The sequence below is a fragment of the Lissotriton helveticus genome, chromosome 7, assembly GCF_964261635.1.
Source record: "Lissotriton helveticus chromosome 7, aLisHel1.1, whole genome shotgun sequence".
Taxonomy (NCBI): domain Eukaryota; kingdom Metazoa; phylum Chordata; class Amphibia; order Caudata; family Salamandridae; genus Lissotriton; species Lissotriton helveticus.
In genome coordinates, this window is record NC_136068.1 from 874,311,600 (window position 1) to 874,321,813 (window position 10,214).

A 10,214-nucleotide genomic window follows, 5' to 3' on the forward strand; every position below is an offset into this window, starting at 1 on the left:
ACAAAAAAAGCATTTTGCATTCCAATCTAAATCCATCTATGGCCTAAATGCTGTTTCAAATTCAACAGACAGCACACAAACAGTTGTTTCATGCACCCATGACTAGAACTTGGCCTACTGGCTGGAAGGCCAATTGGCAGACTAGGCCACATAGTAAATTAAATCAATATTGCACAGGGGGGAGGGAGCACACTGCCTCTCATCCCAGCACAGTTCACCCCATTGCATCCTGGTAAATGCAGTATGCTTACTTTCAAAGTTGCTATAGTCTTTCACAGAAGTTGGTGCAGGTAGTGCTGTTATCTCTAGGCATGTGTTTCTGGGTTTAGCCAGTCATCAGTAGAGAGCAAAAAGTAGTAAGGAGCAGAAAAAAGCCATCAGGGGTTGATGAAATGGTGCCCAAGTCTTCACAGGTCACAGTAACTCTCCACAAGCACACAGGTGCATCCCAGGAGAGCTCATCAGCTCGTTGGCTCAAGGGAACCTTTTGAACACAGTGGGGGAGGAAGCACACGTCCTCTCATCCCAGCACAATTCACCCCATTGCATCCTGGTAAAAGCAGTATTCTTACTTTCAAAGTTGCTATAGCCTTCCACCAAAGTTGTTGCAGGTAGTGCTGTTATCTCTAGCCACGTGTTTCTGGGTTTAGCCCGTCATCCGTAGAGAGCAAAAAGTAGTAAGGAGCAGAGAAGAGTCATCAGGGGTTGCTGAAATGGTGCCCAAGTCTTCACAGGTCTCAGTACCTCTCCACAGACACACAGGTGCATCTCAGGAGAGCTTGTCAGCTTGTTTGCTCAAGGGAGCCTTTTGAACACGGGGGAGGGAGCAGGCTGCCTCTCATCCCAGCACAATTCACCCAATTGAATCCTGGTAAATGCAGTATGCTTACTTTCAAAGTTGCTATAGTCTTTCATCAAAGTTAGTGTAGGTAGTGCTGTTATCTCTAGACACAGTTTCTGGGTTTAGCCCGTCATCAGTAGAGAGCAAAAAGTAGTAAGGAGCAGAGAAAAGTCATCAGGGGTTGCTGAAATGGTGCCCAAGTCTTCATAGGTCATAGTACCTCTCCACAGGCACCCAGGTACATCCTATCAGAGCTTGTCAGCTCATTGGCTCAAGGGAGCCTTTTGAACACAGGGGAGGAGGGAGCACACTGCCTCTAATCCCAGCACAGTTCACAGTAAATCAATATTAGAAAATGTAGTAAACTGTGAAACATTTTTCCTTTACAAAAGAAGAACAATGAAATGCAAAGAAATCATCAGGCCCCAACTCAAACAGCAGGCCACAAACCACAATATATTTTAGAAATCCATTAAAAGTAATAATAAATCCAGGTGTATGGTCCCAATCAAACAAACAACACAATTTTTCAACTTGTGAAATCTCCTAAAATCCAATGGGATATGCAGGGGACAGAAAAAGTAATCCTTCCAGCTCCAAATCCAAATGAAAAGTGACCAGGAGATGGATAAAGCACTGGGAAGAGCTTGCTGGACAGAAACAGGAAGTTCGACAGTCTGGGGCATTCCCTTCCACCCTACTCTCAGCGTAAAATTTCCAGCACCTTTTGGCTATTTTCATAAACATATCCCCTTGTTCATTATCTGCCTAACTGTCTATTAATCATTCCAAACACCATCAAAGTCCACAGTCCTGTAGTGAAATCCTCAAGATTGTGAGTGGGTCCACCAGATGTTCACAGCATCGGGCACTGGAGTTATGTAGCAGCATAGTGCATCTGGTCGCACCCACATCAATCTCCGCCAGAGATGCATATGAGTTAGGTATTGCCACTTGGCACCAACCCGTGCCCCATATCAGTGAGAATAGTAGCATCTGCAGTTCCCTGAAGAAACTCTTCCAGAGCACCGCATGGATAATATCAAAGCAGCATAGAAGTTGAGAGAAACCCAACATTTTTTAAACTGCTATTCTGCCCATCGGGGAAAGTGAGAGTGTATATTTTATTTTACAGGTGTTCTAAGGCTAAGTCCTGTCCTTTGCCATGAAAGTAATCCAAGACTTTTCCCACACTTGAAGGGTCTCAAAAAGTCTACTCTAATATTTTAGAAAATTGGGTATTGCACCTTTCAAAGATTAGTATGAAGAACAATGTTGCTAGTTAAACAATCTTGAAGATTATGAAGATTATGAAGTTATGATCTCATAAATGTGTATGTCGGAAAGAATCAGAGGCTAGCAATCATATACACTCATGTACATTTTTCCCTCCAAGGGGTTCAGCAGATTGGTCTATTGTTAAGTATAATATGCTTATTATATCATAATATTCTCTTAAAGAAAGTTTATCGATGGTTGTTGCTTAAAAATAAATATGCAAGCAGCTTACAAGTGTAGCTAAGAATTGGGAGTGAAAAATACCTGTTTGATACCAGTTCTCTTAGATTCAGATCTAAAGTAGACATTTTATGGAAAACAAAATTGAATTCCTCCAGGTCCATCCCCTTCTGAAACAAGATTTGGTTAAAATGTAATAAAACTTCAAGGGGTACAAATAGCATTCAAATGCTATTTTTATATTATAGTACTTTAACTGTAACTTATAGTTTAATTTCCAAAATTTCTAATAATACTGGTAGTAAATGCTGGTCATGTGATTGCACAATAGGGAATTAATGCACATCTATTTTTTGTGTCCTACTACTTTTTTGCATAAAGTATGGAGACAAATTGATGTCACTTTTTCAAATTACTATTCCCTTTGGATTAACAAATCTCTTTTTGGGCAGTTTTGCTGGCGAGGAAGTCTACACATTTCTCTGCTAATACTTTATTAACTCTATTGTTGACTATTGCCATCCAACAAATATTTGTTAACTGGGAATGTTTCATTTCATTTAGGGTCTAGTGGTTTGTGGTTTGTGCTACTCATAGCATTTTGGTAGTTCTTCAGCTATACTCTTGATTAGGAATCTGTTATGGTTAACAGTTACACTTTATGTTTATAATATTGGTCAAAGTGGGCAATAAATTCTGTTCTGCTGGTGAAGTTGCCACAGTTTTGGCCACTCAGCATTATGCATATAATGTCGAGTTCATGCAAAATTCCTCCAACCACCGCATGACAGTTTATTTTCTCATACGCATCTTGCCAACAGTAATTTGGTGATCATGAGCAAGATTTGGCTTCTCCTTGGCATGATTTTTTGTTTGCTAGGAGGGCACACAGGGAGATTTCCCTATCGCTGGTAGTCGCAGTTAAGCGTAACTTTTTGCAGTCAAAAAGTGGATGCTCGAGTAAAAAATCTACTTGAGTGGTAGCAAAAGTTACTTGAGAAGAAACGCCCTTAGACATGCTGCGTGGTGCCATTCACACTGATTTTTTATTGAAGACGAGCTTACAGCACTAAACATCAACACGAGATGCGCGATGTGCATAATTCTGCCCATCACGGAACTCCACAGAATCTTGTTGAGTTTTTATGTAACTCCACGGAAATCTGCAGAGTTAAACTCCTTGAGATCTGCCCACACCTAAAGAAATGTAGTAGCAATGCTGGTAAGCATAAATATTATTTGGAAACTTCCGACCCTGTTGAATGATTGGATTATTTGCCTCTCTGATATATATATATGTGCGCTATTATCGGAATTACTAATAAGCAAATATTAATTTGGTCTGCAATAATTTTAATTATTTTTGACCCCTTCGCTGCGGGGCTAATTCCCCCAAGACGCGCGGGGGGGTTCACGCGCTGCGCCGTGGTGCTCGTGACGAGCTCAGCTCGTCATGCAGCACGGTGGCGCTGTGCTTATGATGAGCTGAGCTCGTCATGACCACGCCCGTTTGATGGAACGTCCAGGACAGCAGGGGACTTATCCCCGCGTGGGCATTCCGCAACGGTCATGACGAGCTCAGCTCGTCATGAGCACAGTGCCACTGTGCCTCATGAGGAGCTGAGCTCATCATGAGCACCTAACGGGTTCATTTACTGCCAAATGTGCTATATGTTGATAATTTAAATGTTTATTTGCATTATTCTTTCTCCCTTTACTACCTCTTATGTTTCCTGCTTCCCTCTCTGTAAATAAATTCTTTGATTTTGTCATTTAATTTATACTTTATGACTTCATATTTATTGTATTAGTGCTTGGATTGATTGCATAGTTAGATCTTGATTTATATGTTATCATTCACATGTTTCCTAATTTGTGTATAACTTGTAAATTTTTTAATACAGCCATAAAACCTTAAAAAAACAAAGGATTAGTAGACTACTGTAATACTAGATTATAGTCTTAAAAAATAAGAGAGTTTCCCAGAAACCAGAAAGGATCGGGTATCAACAGTATAAACAAGAAAATTTCCTTTCTGTGCTGTTATGCTTCTAATGGGTGACCAAAAGGCTTACACATAAACCATGATTAACTTTTATATCAAGATTATGACACAGGTGATTGATACTACACAACATAATTACTATTTGTTTCTCAGATTTTATTTTATTTAAAAACATTTACTTTTCAAATAAATTGAGGATAGTCACACTTATTCTAATGCCACCCTCTTGAATTACAGAAATCCTGAGAGCGTTCATTATACTGGCTCCTGACTTAAAATGAATTTCCATTGGCCTCAAATTATAAGAAGGACCAATAGTCAACTAACCAAAGTAAGCCTGTTAGTTTGTGAAAATAACTAAATCTTCTTAATTATGACACGACCAGCTCCCAACTCGTTTTACTACACGTTCTCTCTAGTAAACGTAAATTAATTATGTGCATTCATTTCATAGAAAGAAGACTATACCTGTTTTTAATTCGTCTGTCCTGAGGAAGGTGTTACATCACTACAAAAGCACCGAAACGCGTCGACTAAGGACTTGTTATGTATTTTGTTTTTTAATTGATTGCATTTTTCAGGTTTATTTTACTAAATTGTGATGCAAATTAAGTCTCGCTTAAAACATTAGGATCAGACTCTGCGATAGTAACCGTAAATTGGATTTGTTAGATAGATTTTTTTAAATGTACCAGAGCACATGATCTTGATTACAATACACAATGAATGCTTGACTATGTTTTTAATTTGAAAAGTAAATGTTTTTAAGGAAAATAAAATCTGAGAAACAAATAGTAATTACTCGTGTTGTGTAGTATCAATCACCTGTGTCATAATCATGATATAAAAGTTAATCATGGTTTATGTGTAGGCCTTTTGGTCACCCATTAGAAGCATAACAGCACAGAAAGGAAATGTTCTTGTTTATACTAGATTATAGTAAATCTGCAATTTTGTATTGTTATGACTGACAGTCCATCAGAGTAGGTTCCCTCATATTGAGGACATCTGACAGCCCTCCTTTTTTATACTGGACGGTCTGGTTGCACCACCAGGAAAAAGCTGGCAACCATGGACAGATACAAAGACATTCAAACTCTGTGAAATAGACACCTAGAGTGTAGGGGTCAATTCTTCTTTGTTTTCCACAAACACATTTCCACTTTAGGAGTTTGTTTATGAACAACAAAACAGCTTGGTGAGCGGCCATCTAACAGACAGCAGCAGTCCATCAAACCTTTAGAGTCTCCAGGGAAACTGCTGTGACAATGTTTTCTCTCAAGCCAGAGAAAACACTGCTAGGCCTGGTAGTAATTACCAAGGAATAATCAAAGTACTTGCAGTAATTCAGCATTATTCATTTGCACGGAATTACTGATGATAATGCAATAATGCCTGATTGCATATTTAAGAGTAATTTTTAGGATAATATCATACCACAAGAGAAAATGTAGTGAGTCTGAGGAGTTGTTCATGACGCTTTGCATGTTCCATTGCATTTAGCACTATTTCTGTGGAGCAAAATGCATCCCTAAGTTCATTTTGGACACAAGAGTGCATTTTGTGCTAAGAAACTAGAATAAACTGGGGTAAAATCGGACCCCAAGTATCTATTTAGCAAGTGTAAGTGGTTGCTCCTGCTGCAGCATCGTACTCGACTCCTTCCTCTCCATGACCCGACAGATCAACGCCCTTGCCTCCAACTGCTTCAACACCCTCCGCATCCTCTGAAAGACTTTTAAAAGGATCACCCCCAAACAAGGAAAAACGTCACCCAAGCACTCATTACCACCAGACTGGACTACGGAAACACCCTCCACACCGGGATCAACAAATCTCTACTCCACATACTCCAGACCATACAGAACACCGCAGCCAGACCCGTCCTCAGTATCCCTTGACACGAACACCCAACACATGCGGAACCTCTAATGGCTCCCCATTGAGAAGATGGTAATGTTCAAGATACTCACCCACGCCTGCAAATGCCTCCACAACACCAGACTCCAATATCTCAACAATAGGATCTCCTTCCACGTTCCGAAGAGAAACTTCCGATCTGCCAACACCCATGCATTCTGCAGAGCACGAACTGGTGGAAGAACCTTCTCCTACATCGTGGCCAAGACCTGGAACAAGCTCCCAACCTACATCAGATGCGCCCCGATCCTGCACATTTTCAGAAAGACCCTCAAGTCCTGGCTCTCCCAATGACAGGGTCTTTGGCCCCTCTCCCCCCAGCACCTTGAGACCCTCAGGGGTGATTAGTGTGCTTAATAACCCCCTGATTGATTCATTGATTGATTGTTGCATTTAACGCTATTTTTTACTGCATTTTGCATCCTTGCATCAATTTTGGATGCAAAATGGGCATTTTTGCGCTAGGGAAATAGTGCAAAAATCAAAACTACTCTACCTTCTTAGGTTGGGGAAATCTCATACAATTTTTTGATAATTAGATGTGCTTACGCTACACAGAATTTCACAAGTTCCTCCCATCCCTAATCACTTTTAGACCAGCTGGGGAACTGCCATATGGGGAGCGTTATTCCAGCTGAAGTGGCTTTGTCAATGACCACCACCACCCTAACATACTGCAGGCCGCTCGCCAAACCATAAATCAACACCAACATTATGGGGAGTAAAATACTTGAGTAACAACAACCTAGCACAATGTGCTACTAAATCTTGGTCGCATATATTTCATATATGCATGTAAGTGCTGATGCTGTGGCAATATGCAAATATTCGTCCCTGCAGATCAGGGTTGGTTATTTGTTTGGATATTATTTGAAATAAAAAGATACTATAGAAATAAAAATCCTGCTATTTTAATATTGACAATATCAAACTAATCAACAAAACAAAAGCCAACATAACGCATGTCTAAAAGAGTTATTATACATATTCATCCACATCATACATTTTGGATGCCAAAAAACATTGCAGCATATTTGCACCGTAGCAGATAATGGTTAGAATGTAACTGGCGTTTTAATACTATAGCATCTAGTCTGTTACAAGATTGATGTCAAACCAAGCAAGATAAATCCTGGTAAACATAATTTTTGTTTTAGAAATTAAAACAACAATAACTTTATTGCTAATTACTAAATTACATTTTTTTTTGTAAAATGTAAGGCCATATTTCCTAAAAACTGACATAACTCAGCACTAAAATAAAAGTTGCTCTGTTGCGTTGTGTCAAAAGTGGATAGAAAAACAGTGCTATGACTACTTTAATGATATGCTGTTTCTTAATCCTGCTGCACTGGTGAATTTTAGGCTGCCTTGTCCCAATGCAAAACCATTGCACATCAGTTGTAGGGTGTGTGCATGATGTGAAGAATAAGTTCTGTACTGGGTACACTTCCATTACTTAATACTATCCTTTGTTATCCCTGAACATTTTACAAACCTTGAGGCATATTCACAAACTTCGATTTGGACTACAATTTGTAGTACTACAAAATGATATTCACAAACATACATGCAGAGTTTATGCCTCCAACTCACCTGTCTTTTTCAGTGCGGAGATCTCTGCCTCGAGTGTGGAGTATTTACACACCTAAACATATGTTGTAGTAATATGTGTGGGAGTGACACAGGGGAGTGATTGGAAAATGGGAAATACTTACTACTAAAGAGGAGGGGAAAAGGGAAGATAGCTTAACGGATGGTCAGGGAGGAGATTAAGGTGGGATGTCTATCCACCCACAAAAGAAAATTCCACTCATATTCACAAACTGTGCTTCTAAAGTTACTACAGCCAAAGCTGAACTCAAAATGATGAGGGCGGAGAGCTAAAGTATGCCCAAACAAATAATTTTAAAGGAACAGGTTTTATTTTATTTTTGTGATACAAATTCAGCATAAAGTATTGTCCCAACTTTGTTAAGATTTTAACATTACTAATGAAACTATTTTAAACGGAAAAATGCATATATTTACCTTATAAAAGGGAATTTCCAGATATGCCACACTGAAAATGATGATTACTTGCATAGTGCTGAAATATATGAGTCATGGTACTTCCTAGATATTTTGCCACAATGTTGGTTGAACAGTAGTTACAATCAACAATGGCTTAGACACTGGATTTTCCAGTTTCTGTACATGTGCACAGTTGCTGCAGGTGGCACTAATTGTACATAGGTACAATCTGCAATTACCAGCACATGTGGGAAATGGGCAATTTGATAAAAAAAACCTTGTTTGACTTCCAATTTTTATGCTACTGTTTGTGGGAAATGCAGATTTAGTGGGCTAATGCAAATAATGGCACCCACTACATTTGGCAAATAAGATGACTAGGCAGTCTGAAAAATGCACCCACCCGACACAAAACCTTTAGAAATATCCAGGTCCAAGCAGATGTAGTACTTCCAAGAGTTTCACCTGTGGTAGTATTGCATCTGAGCTTGCATTAAGAGACTCCAAATTTGGTTCTGTTTTTTCCCAGAAGAGTCATGAAGCTATTCAAGCTGTAATATTTTATGATAGCCACTTCTTTTTGGTCAATCAGTGTAATGCTCTGTCTAAAGATACTGTCCTTCCTTTGTCTTCTTTGGATGTGCTGTTGCAGCCGGTGTCTGTGTCATAGCATTAAGAATCACAATAACTGAAGATCAAGCTATGATATGTTGTGTCATGCTTCCTTATATACTGGTGAGTTTGTTCTAGAATTTGCCCTTACTTTAACCATGCGTAATAAGTTGTTTGTGCAATTTTATGTTTGCATTACACTGTGTGGTGTGACAATATCAATTCACACTGCATGGTTTTTGCCATGGTTTTACATAGTCACACCCACCTCACATAAATTACGGTATAAAACTCAATACTTGCACGGCACAAGGGGTAAAATAAATCATGTCAATTGTGTTTTTTTTCCAATCTTTCAATGTGCAGCTTAGTACATAGAACTTACACCCTTGACCTGGGTTGCATGACAGAACTGCAATGCAAGAGTTTAGAAACTCTAGGCCTAGAGAAGAGGATTTTAAACTGTGGGTGCACACCCTGTATGAGAACTGTGATCTTGATTCAGGTTCAGGGATTCTGCCCAAAAACAGAACTATGATCAGGATTATATGACCTTTGTGTGTAGGGACTGAGTCATCCTACCACCTTAGTATCCATAAGCCCAGGACCGAATAGCTATATTGACTCATTTGCTCTCTTACTCACTCACAGAGAAACATTTTATTAGACATCCCAGAACACAACACCTGCAGATCTGTCACAAATCGCGGTTGCAAAACACACCCTATTGCTCTCACTCTTGTACTTGTTCACATAAGATCTGACAGAGATACGAAACAGTTTAAAATATTTATTTTAAGTAACGTGCCCTAACATGCAGTATACGTGCCACGACAAGCAAGAAAATGCATAGTACACATATAGTCAGCATAGCAGCTAGTCCATAAATCATGAAGGGAGATTTGTTCATGGAATGACAATAGAGCCCAACCTCCCTCCCCTTGCTAAAAAGCAGTATTATTATATATTAGAGATTCTCTGGGCTTTGTCAACATACCCCATACCTTAGCCTATAGATGGTAGATCTACATCATAGGTGCTGTCTTGCTCTTCTCCATGGAAAGGTCCCTCTCCAAGTGTGTCTCACCTATTTGGGTATCCCAATAAAAACTAATGTACGTTGTCCAAACAACAGCTGTATCGGTATGTTTTGTCTAAATGCTAAGGCCTGACCAGAACAAAATAACAAGGATCATTGTTGTTCGACCTTGCACATAATGTTCAGTAAAAATCCCAGGAACATGCAGAGAGTAAACACAGAGATGAGTTCTTGTGTGAAAACAGCAGTAGAAATTTTAGCAAAAATGAAGACGTGTAGTAACGTGCACAAAGCAGCAGGCAGGCTTCAACGTTCTCATGCTTACT